Source organism: Sminthopsis crassicaudata, chromosome 5, assembly GCF_048593235.1.
Source record: "Sminthopsis crassicaudata isolate SCR6 chromosome 5, ASM4859323v1, whole genome shotgun sequence".
NCBI classification, from domain to species: Eukaryota; Metazoa; Chordata; class Mammalia; order Dasyuromorphia; family Dasyuridae; genus Sminthopsis; species Sminthopsis crassicaudata.
The window spans coordinates 146,529,641-146,543,601 of NC_133621.1; the positions used below are offsets into that span (position 1 = coordinate 146,529,641).

At 33.6% G+C, this 13,961-nt stretch overlaps 1 protein-coding gene across 2 annotated transcripts in view; it reads left to right on the forward strand.

The window, feature by feature from the left end:
* FBXL13 (F-box and leucine rich repeat protein 13) overlaps positions 1-13,961 on the forward strand; it is a 245,322-nt gene that overhangs the window by 198,918 nt on the left and 32,443 nt on the right. The gene's annotated exons all lie outside the window — the stretch shown is intronic.

The window sequence follows — 13,961 nt, forward strand, 5'->3', positions numbered from 1 at the left end:
AGAAAAAAAATGACCCCTTTAAGAACTCTCCCTTAAGAAATAGGTCAAGGAGCCTCATTTTTCAAATAGACAGAGAACTGAACCAAATTTATAAAAATGTCATTCCCCAATTGATAAGTTGTCAAAGAATATGAATGGTTTTCAGAAGAAATCAAAGCTATCAGTTATCCACTAATAAGAGAAATGAAATGAAATAAGAACTATTCTGAGGTACCACTTTACAACTGTTAGATTAGCTAACAAAAAGGAAAAATGACAACTATAAATGGAATAATATGTACCCTAGTAATAAGTGAAAAAATAGGTGTGCTAATACACAGTGAAATGGTCAAACCATTCAGATGACCATGAAATTCTTCCTACCCTTTCTTCACCCTGTAATACCATTATTAGGTCAGTAAACTAAAAAGATCAGAATAAAAAAACCTATAGTACACAGATATTTATTGTCATTCTTTTTGTGGTAGCAAAGAATTGAAAATTAAAGGGATGTCCCTCAATTGGGAAATGGCCAAACAAGTTGTAATATATTATTAATACTACTATTCTTTTCTAAGAAATGATGAAGGGAATGGTTTCTGAAAAACCTTGAAGACTTATATGAACTGATGCAAAGTGAAGCAAGCAGAACCAGGAGAACATTATGCATAGTAATATCAATAGTATAATGATGATCAAATGTGAAAGACTTTTATTCTAAGCAGTGTTAATGCTCCATGACAATTCCACCAGATGTTATCCACCTCCAGAAAGATAATTAATGGTACCAGAGTTCAGACTAGAACACAATTTCTTCCTTCATTTTTCTTGCTTCCACTCCCAAACATGGCTAAAGGAAAAATATATTTTGCATGACCTTCATATGTATGAGTATGGCTATGATATCTGTTACTTTCTCTATAGGTATGGAAAGTATAGAAGGAAGAAGAGAATTTGAAGCTGAAAATAAAGGTTTAAAAATTAAAAAAAAAATAGAAAGAAATGAATTAGGGCAACTACTAATACATCATTACTGCTATCTAGTAGTCACTCTCTTAAATTACAGACACAGGACCCCTGTAGAATCCTGACCAGATTTTGCAGGGCATACTTGATAGAACTAATATAAAGTAATCTAAGTGTCTCAGAATCTATCCATAAGAAAGTTTCCAGAAGGATCAAGACAATTTAGAGATCATATTTCTTTCTCATTAAAATGTGAGCTCCTACAAAGAAAGGACCATCTTACTTTAATTGTGTCCCTAGCATTTAACATGGCATTTTACACATAGTAAGGATTTAATAAATGCCATAGTCATTCAATATTTTAAGGTTTAAGAATTTTAAAACAATTTAGAATTGTGAAAACTTTTTTGATTCTTCTTAGGAAAAAAAAAATCAGTATTTCCAAATACTACACACACACACACACACACACACACACACACACACACACAATTGACACACTGAGCATTGAATCTTGCTTCTATGTTCAGTAATATGGTCAGATCCCTAATAGAAGATGGGAACATCAAAGATTTAAATAACATGATACTGTGGGAAGACCACTAATTTTAGAACCAGGATACCATTATATTAGTCCCAGCTCTTGAGGTCAATAATATTTGTGGTATTTATCTCACAAAGGGGAGTTTGTCTACTGTATTTGTGATTTTATTTTCTTTTGACATTGGGACACTTCTCACCTAGATTGGAAGTACAATCACTCATAGGCCCTCCTTAGTTAACCCATTAGAACCAGCTAGTGGGGGCTTGCCATTTTTAATGTAGGACACAGAGCAGATACCTCCTCAGCTTTAACTCCTAAGCTCTAAAGATCCACCAGCCTCAGTTCCCTGGTAGCAGGGATATCTAAGGTGTACACAGGTATGTAGCATTGCATCACGTCCTGTTTCTAAAGCAGGAAGTACTTGGAGAAGAGACTACTAAGGGCTTTTATTTTAACAAACCAGATCTGCTGAGCCAGACCAGAGAGGGAGATGGCAAAGTCTTTATGTATTTGAATGAAAGGAGTTAAGTCAAAGGGAGTCTTGGATTATGAAGTAGGATTGTTCAGAGGGGCCTTGAGAGAGCCAAAGGGCTCTTCCTAGGAATATTAATCTTTTTAAAAATTGTAATTTTGTACTTATTCAAAACAAGCCAAACAAACAAACAAAAAGAAACTCCTCAGTATTGTAGACTTAAGCGTGGGAAGTTTATCACCATTGAAATTCCCATTCTACACAATGAAATATATTGATATGACAGCATCTGTATGTTGAGATTTATGCTGTTTAAACAGCTGATTAATGGGGACGCAAACCAAGCTATCAAGTAAGTGTCATCATTTTTTTTTTGTTCAGTTATTAATTTTCTAAATTTAAAAAAGTAAATAATTACACAATATGAATAGCTGCTGATTTTAGCATTGGAGGACTTTAGAGCAAATCCCTCCTCTTTTGCTTATCACCTATCTGACCTTGGGCAAGCTATTTAATTTCCTTGTATGTCAGTATTTTCATTTTCTTTAAAAAGAGAGGGTTGAATTAGATCCCAGTCTCTTTAAGTTGTGTGATCCCATATGGGGTCTTGTAACTGAATAGGAGGATGTTAAATTATGATTTATTATCAGTAAATATTTGATTTGTATACCTATTATATATATTATATATATAATAATATATATGTGTGTGTGTATATATATATATATATATATATGTTTTATATAGATAGGGTTTTCTAGTGGGGGAAAAAAGTTTAAGAAGCCTTGGATGACTTCTAAGGATTTTTCCAAGTCTTAGGTCTGTAATTTCCTGTTAAGTATTCCAGAAGCCATAGACCTCAAACTACAGAAATAACTCTTGGTAGTAGAGTTAAGGAATCTACCCAGATAAGACCTCTTTAGAGCAAAATACTGTAGTCCAGTTATTTGGGTTATACTTGCTATGCTTGTGTTCCCTTCTGTGGGTTTAGAGTGATTGTAACCATAAATTTATATTTCTTAGGGAGTAGCATTTCTAATCAAATTAAACTTTAGGAGAGAACCAACATTGTCTGTCATTATCTAGAAAAAATTAAGATTCTGTATCTATTTATGAATCACATAAGTAAGACAGTAGACTGAATTCTGCCATGAATTTAATATTTAATCAGGTGTCAGATTGTTGCATACACATCTATTAAGTATTTAACAAATATTAACAATTGAAGTTAATAGGGAAGAAAATGTAGGATAAAATAGGTGACATACTGACGTATAAGAGAACAAATCTATCACTCTTTGTAGATGATGTGATGACATATTTAGAGAATCCTAGAAAATCAACTAGAAATTACTTGAAATAATTAAATTTAGATAAAATAAACCCTTATAAATCATTGGCATTTCCATATATTATTAACAAAGCTCAGCAACAATAGACAAAGAAATTTCATTTAAAATAACAAAGTATTTCGGTGTCTATTTTCTAAGACAAACCCAGGAACCATGTGAACACAATTACAAAGAATTTTTCATACAAAGTCAGACATAAACAATTGGAAAATTATCAATTGTTTTTGGGTAGCCATTTATAGTTGTATGAAAAAGTATTCTAAATTACTTTTGATTAAAGAAATACAAATTAAAACAAGTTTGAGGTACCACTACATAACTCTCAGATGGGCTAAAGTGACAGGAAAAAATAATGATAAATGTTGGAGAGGTTGTAGGGAAACTGAAACACTAATGCATTGTTGGTAGAGTTTGAAATGATCCAACCATTCTGGAGAGCAGTTTAGAACTATGCCTAAACCCTTTGATCCAGCAATATCTCTACTTTGTCTGTGTCCCAAAGATATCACAAAAAGGGGGAAAGGACCTACATGTACCAAAATTGTTCCTAGCAGCTATTTTTTGGTGCCAAGAAATTGGAAATTGAGTGGATGCCCATCAATTGTGAAATGGTTGAATAAGTTATGGTTTATCAATGAATTGGAATATTATTGTTCTATAAGAAATGATGAGCAGGCAAATTTCAAAAAAGCTTGAAAATACTTACATGAACCGGTACTGAGTGAAGTGAGCAGAATCAAAGAAAAACTGTACAGAGAAACAACAAGTTTATATGATGATGAATTATGATGGATTTAACTCATCTCAGCAATGTGGAGATCCAAAACAATTCCAAAGGGAAAACTATGAAAACTGAATCCTGATCAAAGTATACTATTTTCCCTTTTTTTTGTTTGCTTTTTCTTTCTCATGGTTTTCCCTTTTGCTTTGATTTTTCCTTTATAAATATAAAAATGTTAGTGATAGAGGGAGAGAATATTTGAAGCTCGAAATCTCACAGAAATGAATGTTGAAAAGTCTTTACTTGTATTTGGAAAAATAAAATACCATTGAGAGAGAAAACAAAAACAAAAACAAAAAAAACATGAGAACATTTTGAGCTCTTGTTCTCTAGAAAGATTGCAGTTTATTTTGTTTTTTCCCCCTAAGATTAATCTTCAGTTTCTCTTCTTCCAGAGCTACAACAGTAAAGTTCTTTGTAAATGACAACAATTTTAAATAATGATAACTTGGTGCATAAGGAATTTTTATGAACAACATAACTAGGTACCATAAATCAGTCTTTATATCCTGCCTCACCATATGACTTTTTAGCATGTGGATATGCTTTAATTTTTTTTCTTATGAAGATTAGTAGAAGAATAGGAGAATTAAAGGAAAAGAGAAAATGATAATTTTTTGTAATTCTACATTGGGATTTGTAAAAGAAGAGAAGTGAAAATGTAATAGGAATTGTAAGTGGAAATGTTGCATTATTTATAATTTATCTGTTGTTTCCTTGATTTGCTTTTAATTCCAGTAAAGGGATAATTATAGAAAGATTGCCATGTTTTAAAACTAGCATTTGAGAAAAGAAATTTAACAATTAATTTTATTTAGAATGAAGATAAATAATAACTGCAAAGTAGAACAAAGAGAAAAGTATTCAACAGTCATGAAAATAATAAAAAGTTACTTTATTTCAGTGTTTCACTAGAAACCACAGAACATGAAGATAAAGTGTCTAGAGATTCGGATATATTGGCTTTTAGAATCTGGTTTTAATTCTCTCAGTGATTTCAGTTCCCCTTTCTTTCAGACATTAGATAAGCAGTTTGCCTAAACTCATTTTCTTTTCTGGAAGGCATACTTTTTCAATAAAAATTGTTGAACAGTAAAATGACTGAGTATTTTTCTTGAGAATTTCTTTTTTGAGTTACTTGCCAATTTAATTATCAAAATGCCAGATTTGGAAATATTCAGTTTCATCTGGATACTGCCATATCAGGATTAATACTTTAATAATCTATAATTTCATTAGTGTATGTATATAACTCATGTGGAAGCTTTATTAGGTGGCATTGATAGAACTAATGAAATAAGGTTATTTACCTTGAGAGCTTTTTATAAAGGTATAATTCAGCTACATATTTCAAATAATTTTGTGAGTCTTTTTTTTTTCTTTCAGTATAGGTTGTTAATGGAAATCCCATTGCCAGTTCTAATCTGGGCAGATTGGTTTGATTTAATCAGGGAGAACATTAGTCAGGATGTAGAGAGAACAAGATTTAGTCAAAATCAACTGCACATACACATTCATATGTATGTTCCTCTGTGTAATAATGTATGTATTTGTGAAAGGAAGGGAGAGAGGAAGTGAGACATATGTATAAATGACTAAAAAACGAATACTAGGGGCAGGTAGGTGGTGTGGTGGATAGAGCACTAGCCCTGAAGTCAAGAGAACCTGAATTCAAATGTGACCTCATATACTTAACACTTCCTAGCTGTGTGACCCTGGGTGAGTTACTTAACTCTAATTGCCGGGGGGAGAAGGAGGGAGGAAACTAATATTAATGAATGTCCTCAAAAAATAAGGAAAATTAGTTAATCTAAAAATTATCCTTGCTATTCTTAAATTCCAAAGATAAAATGTTTAAATAATTGTGTTTGTACTTAAATTATTTTAGATTAACTTCTTACTGCTAAAATCAAGGTATATAAAATAAAAACATATTTGTAAAATGCTGATTTTCATTTGTTAATGATTACTGGAGTTTAATAGCAAAGCAGAATATGTTAGATAAATATCTAAAATAAATAAAGATAAAGATCCAAACAGGATTAAAAATAGGAAACCAACCTAGTTTGTCTTTTCAAAAAGGAAAACCACACACACAAAGAAGGGATCAACAATAGGATAAATGGAAAAACTCAATGGGCCTTTTTTTCCTTTTCTCTTTATTAGGATTAAATTTACTCAAATCTGAAAGTTATCATCACTTACTTTTCCATGTCTTTTTCAGTTTGTTAGCTTTTTAATCTTACTAATTAATGCTCTGTTCACAAGTTAATAGATATTAATTTATATTGAAATTATATCTAAAATTATGATGTCAACTCTTCCCAAAGATACTTGAGGTCTCTTCTTTCTTCTCCAAGTTTTTTATGTTTACCAGAGATGAGAAGACTTCTCTGGTCCAAAGATGTAGAATAATTGGGAAAGATTTATTAGATGCATATTTCTATGATCAGAAATTCGGAGTGTGAGAAAAGGAGGGGGATCCTATGGATAGCATTCGTGGAGACACAAAGATCACAGCATTCTGTTGTGCAAATTCAGCCTGTTTATTTTGTAAGGTCCTACATCCCATCCTCCCTTAGTGCTGATTCCTCCATCTTTTAAACTAGCTTCTGGGTTCATGACAGTGGTCTATTTTTTCAGATTTCCTACATTTGACCCTGCCTTTTTTTTTTTTCCCCAAAATGGATTTCCTCAGTATGAGTTGGCCTAGAGTGAGACCTTCAAGTAATCCAGATTAGTCTGCAATGGTGAGAAAATATGGATCATTGAGGATAGCTATATTTTCAAATATTGTAGTCAAATACTATTATTGCTATAATGCTTATTCCAGCAATATATACATGGAAGCTTTTAATAAGAAAAAAATCCATGTTATTCAGACTTTGTCTTTATGTTTCTCAGAACCTAGTATTTACTCTTCATTATTATTTTAAACATTTAAAACTCTGTCATGATAAGCTCAAAACAAATAGTGATGGAAGGCCTTGAAGATAGACAATTAGCCTCGGAAGATCTGAGTTCAAGTTCGACCTTGGGAAGTCTGTTACACTAATTTGGGTAGATCAATTAACATCCACATAATTAATTTTTTTTAAGCTGAAGAACAGGTACTTCTCTGCATTAATAGGAAGAAATTTCTCACTAGAAGTTCCATGTATTCACTAATGAATAGCAAATGGATCTTACAAAAAATAGGTAATAATCCTACAATACCTACTTAACACTTTCTGCTCAAAAGCTCAAGTACTGTACCATATATGTGGGTATTCATATTGATTCTGTCATTATCTAAGTTGTAATAGCTTAAATTTATAGAGTGCAATATATATGTGAAATCTCATTTGGTCCTTACAATAACTTTGTAAAAGTACATAGTTGCTCAGTAATGTCCATTATTAAATTATCCAGTGATTTTGGCCCTTAAGCCTTAATTTGATCATTTAAGATGACATAGTAGATGCAGTGCTAGACCTTGAGGCACACCTAGTTCAAATCAAACTTTCAATCATTACTAATAAAAACATTAAAGCTGAATAGAAAATTCAACAAACATGATTCAAGGAAAGTATAAAAAGTAAACAGGAATAAGAATCATCAGAGATTCAATAAGATTAAACTGTTTACATTCTTACATGGAAGATGATATATCTAATTTCTAAGACTATTATTATTAGGGCAATTAACCCAGCTAAACACTATATGTGTAACTCTGTTTTTCTTGGTTTCCTTAGTTGTAAAAATGGGATTCTTTTACAGGGTTACCATGAGGACCAAATGAGGATAATATTTGTGAAATGCTTGGCACAGTTTATAGCACATAATAGATATTATATAAATGCTAGCTGTTATTATTGTTATCTGTTAAAATTTTTTTCCACTTTCTTTCAAAGGCTGACAGTTTCTTTCTCAATAGCCCAACATTGGAATTGATCCTGTGTGTGTGTGTGTGTGTGTGTGTGTGTGTGTGTGTGTGTGTGTACACATACATCTAAACTCCCCTGTACCTCCCTTACCCCCACTGAAAAGCTGAACCATATGTGTCCCTTAGCAACATTCCATTCCCAAACAACATTGATCCTTATCTGGTGACTAAGATGACATCATTCAGGAATCATCAAAGAAAAACACAAAATTTATGGAGCTCCACCTTTTGTCAAGGGATATAGCCAAACTTTCATGAGAACATAGTGAAAGCAATAATAAAAAAGTTTAACCTCCAAAATCACATGGATTTATTCCTTTAGTAGGACAAGTGTGAGAATGCAGATCACAGAGGCTGATATTCTGCCTCCTAGCCATGCTACTAAAGGAAATTCCTTCAGTCATCAGTGTACTAGATCATCATCAGCAGCACTATCTGCCATTTATTAGAATATTTATAACTACAAAATCCTTTGCATAACTTAGGAGAGATGATATAATAGTGGGAACAATTAATTTATAATCAACAGACCTAGACTTAAATTCTGGCATTTCTACTATCTAGATGTGTGTTTTTAGGCAAATTATGTAATCTCTTCTGAGTTCAGCTTTTTTACCTCTAAAATGAAGATGTAGAGTAGTGAGAGCTAAGAATTTTTCCAGTCCTAAGTAATTATCATATAGTTATGATGGTAGATTAGAGGCAGCAGTTCAAATGCACTCTCAAAATTCTTCTCCAAACAACTTCTAAATAATGCCTCCAATCAAATTTTAAAAGCAGTTGAGCCAACAAAAAGTCAGAATGAGATGCTGTTTCCAACCTTAGAAAACTTAAAAGATCAGCTGGAGAAGTCTGTATAAAATTATGTGGCTTCTGAGAATGAAGGGCTCTTCCTATACCAGAGTACAAGACCAGAAGAGCAGTTGCCAGATCTCACCCAGGGTCACACCAGCTTGGATGACCACAAACCTTGCAAATGACCAGAATTAGCTCTGAAAACAGGACAAAAAAGTCAAAAGTTTGGGACGATGTCTCCCTACTGGGTAAGCAGAGCCCAACTTTAACATAAAGTTCAAATGGAAAAAAAAGAAGAGGGGGAATGAATAAATGAACAAACAACAAATAAGAATGTGACTGTTAAGAAATGCTATGGTGACAATGAAGCTCAAGACATAAATTTGGAACAAGACAACAATGTGGGAAAAAATATCCCCAAAAAAGCCTCAAGAAAAAAAGTGCTAATTGGACTGAAACCAACAAGAATTCCTGAAAAAATTACAGAAAGAGGTAAGAGAAGAAAATGGGAAAAGAAACATGAGTGATGCAAGTAAATTATAAAAAGAGAATTAACAGCTTGGTAAAAAAATAAAAGCAATATTAAATATTAAAGCAATACTTTTAAAAAGCAGAATTGACCAAATGTTAAAAGAAGTACAAGAACTTACTGAAGAAACTAATTTTTTTGAATTTTTTAATTTGCAAACATATGCAAAGATAATTTTTCAACATTGACCCTTGAAAAACCTTGTGTTCCAAATTTTTTCCCTCCTCCTTCCACTCTCTCCCATAGATGGTAAGTAACCCAATATGTTAAACATGGTAAAAATATATGTTAAATCCAGTATAGCCATACATATTTATACTAATATCTTGCTGCATAAGAAAAAACTGATCAAAAACAGGAAAAAAAAGAGAAAATAAAATTCAAGCAAACTACAACAAAAAGAGTGAAAATGCTATGTTATGGCCCACTGTCAATTCCCACAGTCCTCTCTGTGGGTGTACATGGCTATGGCTCTCTTCGTCACAAGATCATTGGAACTGGCATCAGTCATTGTTGGAAAGAACCATCAGAATTGATCATCATAGAATCTTCTTGATAACATGTACTATGATCTCCTGCTCATTTCACTTAGCATCAATTCATGTAGGTCTCTCCAAGCCTCTCTGAAATTATTCTGCTGAGCGTTTCTTACAGGACAGTAATATTCCATAAAATTCATATACCATAATTTTTTTCAGTCATTCTCCAATTGATGGGCATCCATTCAGTTTCCAGTTTCTAGCCACTACAAAAGGGCTGCCACAAACATTTTTGCACATGTGAGTCCCTTTCCCTCCTTTAAGATTTCTTTAGGATATAATCCCATCAGAAACACTGCTCCATCAATCACTTTCTGGAAAAAGATTTCAAAATGAAAATTTGCAGCAATATTATTCCAAATTCTAGAGCTTCTATGTCAAAGAAAAAATCAAATATTGTAGGTTCACAGTCAAGATCACAGGAGCTTTAGTAGCTTCTACATTAAAACAAATACTTGGAATACGATATACCAAAAAGCAAAGGAAGTAGAATTACAACCAATTATAACCTACCCAGCAAAACTGAATGTAATCCTTCAAAGGAAAATGGATATTTAATGAAATAGAAAACTTTCAATTATTCCTGATGAAGATATTAAAGCTGATTGGAAAATTTGATAATCACAAGACTCAAGAGAAGTTTAAAAAGGGAAAGAGAAACCATAAGGGATTCAATGAGGTCAGACTGCTTACATTCTTACATGGGAAAATGATATAGCCAATTTCTGAAACTATGTGAGTTGATTATATTGGAATAATATCCTAAAGATGAGGAGTGAGAAAGAAGGATGCACTGGGAGAAGGGGAGGGAAGGGAGATGTAGAATCTTATCATGTAAATGAGGCACTCAAGAAAGCTTTTATGGTGCAGAGGAGGATGTGGGGTTGTGTATAGAAATATAACACCCAACATGGAAGTGGGAAAGGAAGAGAACAAGAAAAGAGATGGTGATGAACCAAAGATGGTTGATTAAGAGAGATAGTAATTTAGAAGCAAATAGACTTTTGAGGAGGGACAGGAAAAAAAGAAAGGAAGAGGGAGAAGGAAGGAGTCAAATGGACTGAGGGAGGGAGAAAAGAAAAAATGGAAGAAAATAAGATGGAGGGAAATGCATAGTTAGTAATTGTGATTGTAAAAGTGAATGGGATGAGCTTACCCATAAAACAAAAGCAGAGAGCAGATATTATGAGAAAGGAAGGGATAGCAATCCTGATCTCAGACTAAGTAAAATATCAATAGAACTAAATGAGATAATCAGGATATACTACTTAGAATGCTGGGCCTACAGTCAGGATGCTAGTGAAGTGGTGAATTGGTCCAAACATTCTGGAAAACAATTCCCAAAGAATTATAAAACTCTGCATACCCTTTGAACCCAGCAATACTGTACTAGGTACTGTACTCCAATGAGATCAAAGAAAAAGGACTAATATGTTCTAAAATATTTGTACCAGCTTTTTGTGGTGGCAAAGAATTGGAAATTGAGGGGATGTTTATTAGTTGGAGGAATGGCTAAGCAAGTTGCGGCATAATGACTGTGATGGAGCACTGTTGTGCTTTAAGAAATGATGAGTGAAGGGGCAGCTAGGTGGCGCAGTGGATAGAGCACCAGCCTTGAATTCAGGGGGACCCGAATTCAAATCTGGTCTCAGACACTTAACACTTCCTAGCTGTGTGACCCTGGGCAAGTCACTTAACCCCAGCCTCAGGAAAGAAATGATGAGTGCAAGAACTATATGAACTACTTGCAAAAAGAAGTTAAAAAAAAATCCCAGGAGATCACTGTACACAGAAATAGCAGTGTTGTAATGATGACCAATCAACTGTGAAAATTGACTACTGTGATCAATTCTAAAGGACTAATGAGGAAAAAATATTCTTCACCTCTAGACAGAGAACTGATGAACTGAGTGCAAATGGATGTATAATTTTTTAATTTTTCTTGCTTTTTTTGAAATATGGGAATGTTTTCCATGATATCACATGTATAATTGATATCATATTGCATTCCTTCTTGATGGATATGGGAGGGGATAGAAAGGAAGGAGAGAATTTGGAACTCAAAATTTTAAAAGAAAAGAATGTTATAAAGAATTAAAATGATAAAACAATAATATCAGCCACATATTTCTATGGCACATGAAGCTTTAAAAAAAATACTTTGCTTAAAGCATCCCCATGAGATACCAGAATTACAATCCTCCCCATCTCCCATCTTACAGAGCAGGAAAGTGAAGATTTGAGAAGGGTTTCACAACTGCAAAGCAGCCAAAGCAGGACTTCAGATTGTGCTCTGATTTCAAGTCCAATGTTTTTTCTTACTATATTATTCCTGCTCTGGATATGACTTTACAAAGTGGGATGAATGATCCAGAGGTTAGTTTTTCAGGAGTTTGACTGAGTGTTAGGTAAAAAAATGCTCTTTCATAGAGCATAAAAGCTTTTGGAATATATATATATATATATATATATATATATATATATATATATATATATATATATATATATATATATATATATATATATATATTATATGGAATATATATATGGAATATATGGGGGGGATTATACAAAATAGCATACTGCTGAAACCTGGTCACATAGGATTAGTCTGTATGACTTAGATTCTGATAATCTCCCAGTTTTATAATAGATCTCTTGTAGAGGAAGCAAAAAACACCTGGAATCAACTAAATCCCAGACAAACTCCTGCCAGAGTTTTCAGGCTCTTTCTTAACTTGAAGACCCAGGGCTATAAATAACAAGAGAAATAGACTTGGTTTTCTCTGGCTCTTCCTGCATTATTGTAACTCCAGTAGGGCTCTGTAGACTCAGTGGGGTAGAATAAGAAACGAATCAGACTTCAAAAGAGGCAAGACTCTCATGTCCTGTCAATTTCCCCTAGTCTTTAAGACAGGGGTTAGTATTAAAGACGACGTAGGAAGAAAGAATTCTTGGACGAGAAACAGACAGCCCTGAGGCCGTCGTATGTTGGTCCTGACTTTCTGCCCGCCCGGCCATTATTCAGAAGTGTTCTTTCTTGGCTTGCTTGGCTATTGTGTTGTTGAATGTACTAATTGAAGCTGCGTGCCAGTTATTGTCATGTTTGGGTGGAAGTGTTAAAAGGAAACTAATCCTTGGAAGGCCTCTCCTACAGCTTAAGTCACTCCTAGACCATTAGTTTATCATAAGCAAGTGAGTACTTGCCAAGAGTTAAATAGAACTTGTCAGATTGTCTGAGTATAAATATTAGAAGCATGAAAAATAAACATCAGCATTCCATTTCCCCAAAAAGAGCAAGAAGCTGTAAATGTATACTTCACTTAGACTTTTAAACAAAAGGAGTTGATCTGACCTTATTCCATCAAATATACCTTGTCTGCTCCTCCTCCTTTCTCAATAGATGTTAACTGTCTGCTTTTTAAAAATTATGTTGCCTTATTGGAGATATATATTCTATTCAGTCTTTATGAATTAATCTCCAACAAACTCAAATCAATTGCATTGTATTTCTTTTTTTGAAAGGGTATTGATTCTCTTTAAACCTTAATTCATCAACCAACCATGATGGTGCTATGTATTGTGGCTAATAAAGGCAGAAGTCATGTTTGTGGACAGTTGTGGGTAGTTGTGGACTGGTGTCTGTTACTTTGTAGGGCAGAGAAACTCCATGTAGAGATGGAGATCTGATCTTTGAGTGGGAAATGAGAGGACAGATACAGACTGCTGATGCGCTACAAATGGAGAGTTAGAAGGTTTCTAGGTAATGACCTTGAACTAGAGCTTTGATGGATTGGGAGAGCATGGGAAACACTTCACTGAACTGTATTTGGAAACTTGCTGTAGTGCTTAATGAAAACATCCTTGCAATGGGAGGAACCCACCCACAGCATTTGAATTCAGAATTCATCAGAAGAGGGATTATTCCCTCTTTAATGTGTTGGATCCTCAGCAGGGAGCTCTGGTTTGCATGAGTATCTGGTTCCATTCCTAGTGGTTCTTTTTGAGGTTCTGAAACTGACTAGATCACCTCTTTTGTGTCTTACCTAAAAAAACAAAAACAAAAACAAAAAACAGAA